We start from the raw sequence: 13,537 nt of genomic DNA, 5'->3' as shown, positions 1-13,537 counted from the left end.
AACCCCATTTGCCTTGCAAAAAAAAACCCCCAAACCTAAAAAGAACCCTAAAAAAAGCTAAAGAAGATGGATGGGTTTGGGGACACTGAGCTTTGTTTGGGGCAAGCTGAATTTGAGATTCCTAACAAGACATTCAATTTGAAATGTCCAACACACAGTTGGTGATATGAAGATCAGGAGAGAGAATCAGGTTGAAGTACTATGAGTGGCCAGCATGAGGTGAAAATTGAACCCATGGGAACTCATGAGGTCAACAACTAACTGTGGGGAGAAAAGATAAGAGGGCTCAGGATAGAGTCTTGGAGATCACCCACAGTAAGTGAACTTGGCATGAATGATGATGCAGCAAAGAAGACTGAAAAGAAATTGTTAAACAAATAGAAGAGCAATGTGTCCCAGAAAAACTCCAAAAGAAAGAGTATCCTGGAAGAGAGGGTGGTCCACAGTCACTAGCAGTTGTAGTTGAAGGATGAGGTTAAAAACCAGAGGATTTAGAAACAGTAAATGAAGTGACTCTATGGAGAATGAATAGCTTCAAAGAATTTGGCTGGGGAAAGGAGAGAAGATATAGGATAATACTTGGGGGAATGAAAGACCAGACGATGTTAAGGATGAAGGAGACCTTGGTGTGTTTGTAGACAGCAAGGAAAGGCTGTAATAGGGAGAAGATTTCTCCAGCAAAAAAAGAAGAAATTGAAGATTAGAGAGAGGTGATGCTAGTAGGGAAAATCTACTAGAGAAGATCAGAGAGAATGGGATCAAGGGCATGAGGAGCTGGCCGGCGCATCATTAGAGAATAAAGTAAAGAAGAAATTCGGGGTGTGGCAGAATGATTTCAACATATGACAAAATGAAGGAGGTGAGGGAGCTCTGGGCAAATGATCTCAATTTTCTTGATAAAATATGAGATGACAGGGTAGGTAGAGTTATGCTCTGGGGGATAGAGAAAAGAAGGTTTAAAACAGTGATTGTGGGAAGTGGAATAAAGAATCAATAATCAGAAAGGATTAAAAGCATTGCCTTGCCATGATAAAAGGACCCAGTTAGCAAGGTTGTATGGCTTCTGTCAGCTTTTATTAGGTAGCTTATGAGTGGAATAGAAGAGACAAATCAGGTGAGGGATGCTAGGTTAGGGTTTGGCAAGGAGTGATCACTGATAAGACAAGGATACAAGGGATTCAAAAGTATGAGACAGGGTGGAATTGAGCTGGTTCATTAAGGGAGGCGAATGATACCTCTGAGGAGTGGAGGAATTGGTAGTCACCATGATAATGAAGAATGTTACAGGTCCACAAGGAATAAGGCATAGGAAAATATGGAATGATAAATTATGACCAGACAAAGGAATTTCAGGGTTCTTGATTGAATGAGGAGGCAGAATACTTATGGGTAATGCCAAGGTAATGGGAGTTGAGTAGACTGAAGAACTGGAATGTTAGAATACTTGAGGTAACAACATATATGTTGATAACCTAGTATGAAGGTAAGAACTGAGATAGAGAAACAATGAGCCACACATCAAACCCCTTAAGAAAGGGGTAGGAAGATGTGTCCTCCTGAGGATTATCATTTAACCCAAATCAGATGATAAATTTGAATAACGTGAACCTGAAAAAAAAGAAAAGTTGCTTAGTGAAGGTGGTAGAGGGAAAGTCTGGAAGTGGCAAGTGAGAGCAAAGGGTATTCAAACTTTTTCTCTAAGACCACTAAGTTGGTGGGGGTATTGGGAGAGGGCTCAGTTAGCAATAGAAGGGTCATCCAGTGTGTGTAAGTGGCAGAAGATGGAAGGGCTATAAGAGGAAGAGATCTAGAAGGAAGGGAAATTTGTTCATTATAGATCAGGAAGTCCAAGAAGCCCAGAGGAAGGGGCAGGAAGATATGGAATGGGACAATGTGGGGGAGGGTGGAGGTCAACAGGTTTGAGAGACTGAGCAGTAGAGGGTTTGTTCTTGAGAAGTAGAAAGCTCAGGATCAAAGGATGAGATAAATAAGAGAGAGGAGTTTCTAACCATTGAAAAATAAAATAGGGTGTGGATGGGAGTAGCTCTACTGATAAAGGCAAAAGAGTGAAATGTTCCAGGTCTTTGATCAGTCTCCCTAATAACTGATAATAACATTTCATAAAAGTTTAAAAATAGAGAACGTCAGAACATCAGAGATTATCGAAAACCAGGGAACCTTTTCTCAACTGGGCCTTCCCATGTTCTCATAGGATCCTTTCTTTAATCTAAACAACAGGTTGGCAGACCAGAGAGAATTATCCCCATTATGAAGAGGAGAAAATACCCAGAGAAAGAAGTGTCTTCCCTAAGTTCACCTGATTAATAAGTGGTGGAGCTGTGAATCCAGGGACAGTGTTTTTTCAATGATAAACCTCAAGCTGACTGGAGGGAGGGGGGACAGCTTAGTTCATCTACAAACCATAACCCCCTAGTGAAGAAGTGGAGGGAGCTTCTACTACCATCCTCTTCTCCTTACAGACTAACTCCTCCTCTTAATGATATTCCCTTTACTGCTGCTAATTGAGGTGGTGAGAATCAGTCTAAATGCAGGGTTTCTAGTTACCAATTAGCACAAATTACCCTTTGTCAATGTTCATAATAACTACTTAGAATCATCCAAGGCCTCCAATTCCAGTGCTCATTTGCATAATTATCTACAGATTGTTCAGAATACAGAACCTCCCCACTGCTTCACTCCTGAGGTCCAGTTTGAGGTCAAGTCCTCCTCACCTCCCTTCTCACTGCTGCAGCTGGTCAGTCCCACAGTTTCCAATCTCTCCCTTTCAATCACTGTTCTACTCCCTTCCCCCCTTCCCCGCCTCTTCTCCCCCACCCAACCCAGCCAGCAGAAGCTGCTTTTGTCACCTTCCTAATATACAAATTTGATCCTGACTTCTCAGGGCCTACAAATTAAAGTCTTGAACTCTCCAACACCTGACTATATTCAACCTTCCAGTCAGGGATATTGTGAGGCTCAGATGAGAAAATAGGGAGTATAGCACTTTGCAAACCTATTATCAATGGCTCTCATCATCACCATCATCATCAACATTCATTAGCCTCCAGTCATCAGGTCTAGTGATGATTTCATTCTCAGAATCTTCTCCTGAATTCTGTTTATTGAGCAATACAGGCAAGTGTTAGTAAATGTTTGACTGGGGGAGGAAAATGTGTGAGAACACACTTTTATGTTTAATCTGCATTAATAACACTTTCTTAGGTCTAGACAATAAACAAAATAAATGACTTGCTGATTTGTAAATTGTAGATTTCTGATAAATGCTCACACTGAAAATTAAACAATCCAGTTTTACAAAGCCAACTAGAGCTATCTTCATCAAATCTCTGTGTCCAATCCCCATCTCATTAAAATATGCTCCATGTTCCTTCTAAACAAGCCAGACTATCTAAACACATACTATAAGACTTGTTTACATTATTCCCTTCATTTATCCAAATCTTACCCATCATTCTCTGTCCCAAACTGAAAGACTGGGTATAATCTTGGAGGGCTTATCATAGAATTTTAGAATTAGAAAGGACCTTTCAGAGGTCATCCAGTCCAACTAATAACTGAAAAAGAATTTGCACTACCCTCAATTGTGGCCATCTGGCCTTTTCTTTGAAAACCTCCAATGAGGGGAAACTTCCAGTCCATTCCACTTTGGGACAGTTCTAATTGTTTTTCTTTTTCTTAAACATTCATTTTTTGAGTTCCAAATTCTTTTTTTTTTCAAGACAATGGGGTTAAGTGAGGTCATATAGCTAGGTAATTAGTGTCTAAGGCCAGATTTCAACTCAGGTACTCCTGACTCCAGGGTCAGTGCTCTATCCTAGTTCCCCCTGCCCCAAAGATCTCTTAGAGTAGTACATTTGTATTCCATCACAATTCTGGATCACAATTTTTTCCACCATTCCCCAATTGATGAGCAGCCCCACAATTTTCAATTCTTTGTCGCTGTAAAAAAAGCTGCTATATTTTTATACATATAAATCTCTTCTTTGATCTCTTGGGGACACAGTCATTGTTAGTAGCATTATTGTGTTAAAAGGCATATATATATTTTTTAGTTCTTTGGGCAGAGTTCAAAATTGCTTTCCAGAATGGTTGGAGCCGTTCACAATTCCATCAAAAATGCATTAGTGTGACTAGTTTTCCACATTTCCTTCAGCTTTTGTCACTTTCCCTTTCAGGCAGCTCTAACTATGAGTACATTTTCCTTACATGAAACCTAAATTTTCTTCTTTGCAACTCCTGCCCATCACTCCAAGTTCTGTTTTCTGGGGCCAAGCAGAACAAGTCTAATCCCCTTTCTAAATGGCAATCTTTCAAGTAACTGAAGACAGATATAATGTCCTAGCTGAGCTTTCTCTTCTCCTGGCTAAGGATCCCAGGTCCTTTAACAAATCCTCTTATTTCATCTTTATTATCCCAGATGCACTCCATTTGGATAGAGATACACAGAACCCAAAATGGGCACTTCCCTACTCTTGCTGAAGTTATTCCCATTCATATGGCCACCCAGGTTTGTAATCTAGGAATCATCCATGACTTTCCCCTTTCTTCCACAACAACCCCACATTCAATGAGTTTTTTTATTCCACCTTCACAATACCCCTCACATCCATCTCCTTCCATATCCAAATACACAGCTTCCACTGCAGTTCAGACCTCCATCACACCTAGCCTGGACTATTGCAATACCTTCTCAATTAGTCTCCTGGCCTCTAGTCTCTCCCTTATCTAATCCATCCACTCTAGAGCTGCCAAACATGATCCAAGGACACAGGTCTAACCACATCACTCTATTCAAGAAATTTTAGAGTGCCCCCCCACAAATGTGTCCATGATCAAATACAGATACTTTTGTTTGGCATTAAAAGTTGACCACAATCTGGCTCCAGACTCCCTTTCCTGGCTTGCTGAACAATACTCTCTTTCATGAATTGTACATCCTAATCAAACTGACTGGTTATGGTGCCTCATGACCAACATTCCATCTGCCATCTCCATTCCTTTAGGCAGGCTGTCCCCAGGGCATGGAATTCACTCCTCCTTCACTTAGGCCTCAAAGAAACTTGGTTCAATTCAAGAGATAATTGCAATGCAAGGCTTAGTCTGATAATCACCAATTGTTAGTATCCCAATTCAACCTCTCCCCAGAATCCAATTACTTTGTACTGCAGTTATTTTGTAGAAGCAGGGTATCATCAAGTAAGACCTCTGAGTTATGAAGACCTGGAGTCAAGTCCTATCTCTGACATATTTTGGCTTTGTCACTATGGCACTGTGGAAATTTCTTATGCAAATGAAATCACAAATCCTATGTCTAGTTACCTTGTATAAATTTCATATTTCATATTCATATTTCATTTCATTTCAATTGCCTTCATGATATATCCCCCAATAGAATGCAAGCTCCCCAAAGGCAAGGATGGTTTTTGGTTTTGTATCTCTAGCACCTAACATATTGCAAATACATTTATTGTTCAGTCGTGTCTGACTCTTCAATTGGGGTTGCTTGGCAATGATCCTGGTTTGCCACATCCTTCTCTAGCTCATTTTCTCAGATGAGGAAACTGAGGCAAATAAGGTGCTAACTTGCCCAGGGTCAATAAGTGCCTGTGGCTAGATCTGAATTCAGACCTTCCTGACTCCAGCCTGGGTTCTCTAACTACTGTTCCACCTAGATGCCCGAGGCTTTTAATAGATGCTTGCAGAATGACTACTCTGGATATGTTTTGAACAGGTAGCTTTTGGTAAAACTCTTGCCTCCTTCTTCCTGAAAATTCTGCCTCTCAATACAGTTCACATTACATTTCTTGGCTGACATCATTGTTGACTCATATTAAGCTTGCAGTCACAATTCTATCTGGCTTAGGTCTCCACCTAAGCTTTCCCATGAGAAGATTATAATTTTATTCACTTTGCTCCAGATGTCCCATGGGAACATCAGAATATATGGCTCCTGTCTAAGTCTCCACAAACTGGAAATACAAATACTTAGGCTAATACACCGCATTCAAGGCAACGTTTTGTTTCAAATTAAAAAAATACAAATCATAAAGAAAATATTTTAATCCGGGCCTATAAACAGTCAAGTCAATTCTTCTTTCCTCACTGGTAGCTCCACCAACCCCAGAGTCCTGATACAGTTCTTTAGACTAAAGTAATCTGTCTTATGGTTCCAGATCTCCCAAAAGGGCAGAATACTGGGGCTCACTAGGGAACTGATCCTCCTTCCCAATACCTGTTTAGTGCACAGAACTCACAGTACTTAAATGGAGGGTAAGAACTGGGTGTGCTCTCCACTGTCTGGCCCTATCTCTTGCTCTCTCTAGCTTGGTTCCTGTTTGGTCAAGGAACTCAACTGACCCCCTTTTCTCTTGAGAGGTTTGGGTCAGCTTTCAACTCTGTGCAGGGAGCCTAGCCTAGAAGTCTCCTCTTATTCTAGGCTGTTGCCATTTCTGGGAACAAGTCAATGGAAAGTGTGCTCTAAAATAGTTTCTCTCTATTCAACTCAGTTCTAGTTGTCTTTATTCTCTGCTGACCCAGCACTGCTCTCAAGTCCAAAGCTTCAGCCCAAGAAATCATTGCCCCCACCTTCCACCCACCCCCTACTTGGTCATCATTAACATCTGGTCAACACCCCCAGAGGGAGGCATACATATCAGCCAGGACCCTTGATCAAAGTTCCAAATGTGAAGTCAGTTGTGGATTTTATGTAAGATATTTTCAACAAAGACTCCCCTTTTCTAACTTTGTTAGCTTTTACCAAACTCTCCTTGGTCTCTCCCTTTATAGAAACCTTTCCCATTGCAGCTAAGCTGAAGAGATCTCTCCTCCCCTCTGCACAGATTCAGACTGTCAAAATTAAGAAGGCAGCTTAGAACAAAAGAATAGGGAATATCAGAGTTGGTTGGAAATCTTAGGGGCCATTTAGTTCAGCTCCTTGATCTTACAGAGAAATAAGCTAAGATTCAGAGAGGAATACCTTCCACATGAGTTGGGGGCAGGGCCAGGATTAGAATCTAGGTCACTGGTTCCCAGCCTAAGAAATCTCATTTGATGTGTACTACTCGTGACCAATTGGCATACTACATTGTATTACATACACATCACCACCAGATGCCAATAATGGGCAACTAGGTGGTACAGTGGAGAGAGCACCAGTCCTGAAGTCAGGAGGACCTGAGTTCAAATCTTTCCTCAGACACTTAACAATTACTTAGCTGTAAGACCTTGGGCAAGTCACTTAACCCCATTGCCTTGCAAAAATCCAAATATGGAGACATATATGTATATATATATATATATTACATATGTATATGTATATATATTACATATGTATATGTATATATATATATTACATATATATATATGAAGAGAGTTGAGAATGTGTTTGCTATTTAGGAGTTTTGCAACTGCAAATGTCAACTTTCCATCATAAATGTAAAAGAGTTGCTATTTCTTGCCATAGAATATATACTTCAGTTAGTTATATTGGTTGGTAAGCTGAGACCTTTTACTCCTCAATATTAGAATCACTGTGAATGTCCCCCTCTCCCTTACCTCCTGCCATCCTATCTGCGTCAGAATTTCATAACTATAATTGAGAGGGAAAAGCTAAAAATTTTTAAAGCAAAGAGGCTATCATTATCCCTTGAGAAGTAAACCCCAATGCCTTTTTGCTTGGTGAGAGACAAAAGAAAATTCCTTAGGATACTGTGTTCATTCTCCACTTAACTTCTCGATTTCACTATTTTTCTTATATTACTAAATTTTCAGGAAACTCTCTCCCATCTCCAAAAGTCAAATAATTCTCATTACAGTCCAAGTGAAGTAACTTTTTGTAGCACCCTAATAACATTTATGATTCTAAGCAGAGATAAGTCAGATGAATCCTTTGATCCCTTTCTTACATCCCATCCAAGGAATCACTGTCCTGGAAATCTCTGGGAACTAGAAAAACTGAGACAACTCTTTCAGAAATAGAATCCTTTTTTGTACTAAAAAGAAACCTGCAAACCGTCTTAGGAAAAGGTTTATTTTTTAATTCAGTTTTAATTTTATTTTCATTTCAAAATTCTTTTTCCCCTAATGAAAAGACAAGAAAAATATTTTTTAAAATTACAAATATGTATAGTCAAGCAAAACAAATCCTCACATTAGCTATATCAAAAAAGGAAGGCAAAGAAAGGAGAAAGGAGAAGAAAAGAGGGGGGAGGGGAGAAAGAATTCAGAGTTTATGAAGGATAACAAGCAGCTCTCTCCCCAATCATAGCCACTCCACTCCACTTCCTCCCAATATCCAAATAGCTGGGAGTAAACCCTCCATGGTTCAGCACCTGAAACTCTTGGGGGTTACAACCTTCTTCCCCATTAGCCTACTGCTGAGCTATACCCCTTTCTCTTAAGCTTGCCTCCAGTGGTCAATATGAAACCTGCTATGTCAGCTGGTAGCAATCCAACTCAAAACAGGTCTGAGGAGCCTGTCATCTGAGATTCAACATCCTCAGACCACTACTGACTACAAGGAATACCCTTCATGCAAGATTTGTGCATGTAGCCCATCTCTTTCTCCCCTGGCTGTGGCTAGTAGTTTATCATAAATTATTTATTTATTGGGCAATGGATAAATCATTATAGGCATATTTTATACTCTTATTTAAGTACCAAATAGGAATATTTGATAAATCTTTTTATTTTCTTTAAATTTTCAGAGAAATCTTGACTCTTGGGGGAAATAACCCCACTCCAGACAGTCTCTCTGCTCTGTGCAGCAAAAGGATAAGAGGGGAGGATGGGGAAGGACAAGAAAGGCCAGTCACAGAGACCTTGCTGCTCCTCTTCCATGACCTTTTGCCTTTGTGCCATAGCAATGATCAGCAGTCCCTATGCTGCAATATAGTCCCTGTCCACCTCCAGCTCTTGGAAATTCCATAGTGTTCTTTAAGACCAGGCTCAAGCAACACCTCCTACATAAGACCTTTCTTACTCCCCCAGCTGCCAGTGCCTGCCAAATTAATGTCATAGTTACTTTGCTTATGAGTTAAGCTTTTGCTAAATCCCTGTTAAATATATTCATGGTGTCTCCCTAAGAGAATGGAAGACTCTTGAGGGTACGGACTTTTATTTTTGGCATCTACCTAGCCCAGGGCACAGTACAAATGTAGGATTTAATCATTTATGTTTTCTCTTTCTGTCTCTGTCTGTCTGTCTCTCCTGCTAGCTACGAGTTAATTCCTTCCCTACTGCCTTCAAACATGCTCGTCTCCTCTGAACTCACATCTATCTGTCCATCCCCTTACTACCATCCTACCTCTCTACCCCAAACTCCTAGAGAAAGCTGCTTAAACTCCTCTCCAGAGCTCCATTCAGCTCTTAACTCTTCAATCTGACTTCCAATCTCATTCCTCATTCCTGCTTACCAATCGTCTCGTAACTGCCAAATCTGACCTTCCTTTCTCAGTCCTATCTTCCTGACCTCTCTGTGCATCTGCACTGTTGATCATCCTCTCCCTCTCCACTGTTCTCTCCTGGCTCTCCTATCTTTTTTAATTTCCTGATTCTTTCGCTGTTTTCTCTGGATATCATGACCCCTACCTGTGAGTACTTCCCTAAGACTTTCCTAGGTTTTTCCTCTTTTTCCTACACTCTCTCTTTCTTGGCCTCACCAGCTCCTATGGGTTTAAATATCACATCCACATTGCTGCTCACAGATCTATATGTCTAACCATAGCCTCTTTGTGATGATGTACAATTAAGTCCTATATTACCTACTGCTTTTTGGACATTCTCCAGAGGCCTCTTAAACTCAACACATCCAAAAGAGAAGTGATTTCTTCCCCAAAACCTATGCCTATTCAAAACTTCAATATGTCTATTGGAAGCATCACTGTTCTTCCGATCTGTCAGTTTTATAAATTTGGGGTTACCCTTAATTCTTCACCCACTCATGTATCAGTCTGCAAAGACAATCAATTATTGAATTTTGCCATTTCTACCTTTACATTTCTCATATACAATCCCTTCTACTCATACAGTCACTCCTTGCCTAGGCTGTTTGCCATAGTCTCTTTCTCAACTCTTCCCACTCTAATCTACTCCCTTCATGACTGCCAAAGCTGAGTGATTTTCCTTAAATATAGATCTATGTTATTCTCCTTCTCAATAAATTCCAGTGGATTCCTATTGCCTTGAAAATAAAATATAAACTCTTCTCCCCTTTCACTAAAACCATCTGGACTTTGTCCCTAGGTCCCTGGGCCCTTATAGATGAATGATCACTTTGTCTTGACCAAACCAGGTCTCCAAGTACTTTCCAACCATTTCTAAACTATGTCCATTTTTCTCCTGACTTCTAGCTTCTCCTTTATGTGTTGCCTTCACCCATGTACATCTTAAAATTCTTGAGGACAAGGACTTTCCCACTTTGCCTGGATTTGTATCTACAATATTTAGCGATATTAGTCTGGCCATTAATAAGCTTTATTATTTGTTCATTCATTACAATACAGCTTAGTTGAAGCAATAAGGTATCCTGAGGTAGAAATAATGGGTTGCATGTTGAAGTTGAGTCAAACCAGTGCCACTACTTTGACCGCCACCCATCTCCCTGCAACCTGAAGGAGATAGTTGAAGACCTATACTCAAGAACTCCAAGAATAGAAGTATCAACACCTCTCCAATGCTCAGGACACAAGCCCTGGGTTGGGAAATACCTCTCTACAGGTCCTAAAGCTCCCACCTCCTGAGACCCAGAAAAGAAAGTTCTCAACATCGGTCTTGATATTGTCACATGATTCAAAATCAGAAACAGATAAGAAGCTGTACTGCCATCTGTTCTGCTACTGCAATCTAGGACCACAGATTCTTCACATCTGACTTGCAGTTGAAATTTTGGGGGTGTTGTCTCCCCAAAGTTCTTTGTAAGCAAGGTCTGTCTGAGATTTTATATTTCTAAGCCAAGTACTTAGCACAGTACTTTGGATGGTGTCCATCTTTCTGGCTTCATTCTACTTTACTCCCTTTCCCACTTTTACAGCCCTCACCTTGACCCTCAAATACTGAGCTCCATTCCTATGACCATACCATTCTCTTCCCACCTCTGCCTTAAAGACTACTAAGAACACTTCCCTTCCCTGGAGACTGCTCAAGCACCAACTTCTCTCCACGATGGTTTTATTGACACCGCCCCCCCAGCCAATGGATACCATATCTTTCTCCCTCTGGAACTTTCTTGTATTTAACTACCTAGCATTTATTTTATATTATTATTATTATTATTATTATATTATATACTTATAAATGTATGTATTGTCTCTTCCAACAGAAGCTCCTTGAGAATAGAAATAACTTCATTTTGTTTTTATATCCTCATCTTCTAGCTCAGAAACTAGCACAGAGGAGGCACTTAAGTTTGCCAATGATTGGTTTGATAAGGATGACTAAGATACTCATCTAGTGGAGCCTTCTCTTCCATCCTGTACTACTTAAAGTATTGGATTTAAGATGAATTACAAAAGATTTCAAATATTTATTAGGAACCAGAACAACTGGCAAAGGAATAGAGAAAATCACTTCAGCCAGAGTGAAGGGGGACGAATTAAGGTTTCATCCCCAACCTAGGAGGTCATCTCTGAAAGAATTCTCTAACTGGGGAAGGTATCTAAAATTTCCGGGACAGCTTGATGAAAGTTGGCCAGTTTCAGCTACACCTGGATCTCCATGGAGCTTTGAAAGTCTGGATCTTTTCTCCTTTTTCCCTTTGAGGTCTCAGGAATTAAACATGCTGCTCCTACAGAACCAGGCTATGAAATTTCCCCTCTTTTTCCCTCTAACCTGAATGTCATCTTAGCTCTAATCAGAGTCTACACCTCTTGAGAATCAGTTGATCTCAGTTCTTCGGGTCATATTTGAGAAAAGGACTTAGAGCTACATAGGGCCATCTTTTTTCTCCTCCAATATCTTCTTGTCCATTATTTTCTCTGAAGGATTAGGAGGTTGCCCTTGATACACTTACAACAGTACAGATGTAACAGATGATTTTTTTCATGATTACTGAGTTCACACCAAGCAAATTAGCAAAAATGACTAAAGATAGACAAAAGTAAACATTGGAAGAAGCTACAGATAAATATGCACACTAATATCTGGAAATTCTGGAAAACAATCTGGAGTTTTGCTAAAAAGTAGTTGGACAAAATGTCCGTATCTTTTAAATCAAATATTCCACTGCAAATCATATATACTCTAAGGAACTCAAAACCAGAGAAGTCCCATAGATAACAAAATATTCATAGCAGCACTTCTTTTTTGTACCAAAGAACTGGAAACAAAGTAGATGCCTATTGATTTGGGAATAACAAACAAATTGTGGTACATGAATGTAATGAAATATTAATGTACCGTAAGAAATAATGACTATGAAGAAATCAGAGAAGCAAGGCAAAATTTATATGAATTGATGCAGAGAGAAGTAAGTAGACCCAGAAAAATAATATGCATAGTGACTATAATAATATAAATAGAACAATAAAAAGGAAGACTGCTGAATAATTAACACTGATTAAGCTTGGCCCCAGAGAACAGATGAGAAAATGCAATCTCTTCTTTGAAGAGAACCACCTGGAGAGAATTGATTGTTAATTTTTCAGCATGAGAACTTAAAATTCAAAATTTGGCAAAAGATAGAAATAAAGTTATTGTTTTTGTAAAGTTATTGTTTTGTTGATTTCTAGACTTTAGAAAGAGAAAATGTTCATTTGCAGATTAAATTTAAAAGTGCTATCATGCATACTTTTTTCCCTTAGACCATTAATAGTTAAACATAACAGATTAGATTGTTGTGGTTAGTTTTACTAAATTTGTTTTTTCTCCCCCTCTTTGTTTTTTTATTCTTTGTTACAAGGCATAGAAGGTAGAGGAGGCAGTGATACTTAAGAACATAAAGGACAAAAAAGACAAAATATGTCAGTAAAAATGATAAAGAAAAAACAATGAGACTTTTCTCTCACTCCCCCTAAAAGTCATCAAGACAACTTTAATAGAGCACCAGCCCTGGGGTCAGGAGGACCTGAGTTCAAATGTGACCTCAGACACTTAATAATTGCCTAGCTGTGTGACCTTGGACAAGTCACTTAACCCCATTGCCTTGCAAAAACCAAAATAAAAGACAACTTTAATGCTTGAACCAAAACTCAGTGAACAGCACTAATTATCCCAGATAAGGCCTCCATAAATGCAGTCCACAAAGTATGCTCAGGGCTAGTCCCATTCTAGGTTCCACTTCCCATCTAAGCATAGCCAGGAACCTCTAAAATTAGCTAAATTTTATTTGAATCAAGCTAGCTGACCAGAGAAAGACATGCATCTTCAGGCAGCTAGGTGGCGCAGTGGATAGAGCACTAGCCTTGGAGTCAGGAGGACCTGAGTTCAAATCCAACCTCAAACATTTACTAATTGCCTAGCTGTGTGACCTTGGGTAAATCACTTATCCCCAATGCCTTAAATAAAATTTTAAAAAAATTTT

General features: G+C 39.6%; 1 protein-coding gene across 5 annotated transcripts in view; it reads right to left on the bottom strand.

Moving 5' to 3' along the window:
* The window catches only part of TTLL9 (tubulin tyrosine ligase like 9), a 42,348-nt gene that overhangs the window by 21,952 nt on the left and 6,859 nt on the right, over positions 1–13,537 (bottom strand). The window lies entirely within an intron of this gene.

This window comes from Macrotis lagotis, chromosome 1, assembly GCF_037893015.1.
Source record: "Macrotis lagotis isolate mMagLag1 chromosome 1, bilby.v1.9.chrom.fasta, whole genome shotgun sequence".
Classification (NCBI taxonomy): Eukaryota; Metazoa; Chordata; class Mammalia; order Peramelemorphia; family Peramelidae; genus Macrotis; species Macrotis lagotis.
This window is presented reverse-complemented; position numbering and strand designations above follow the sequence as displayed.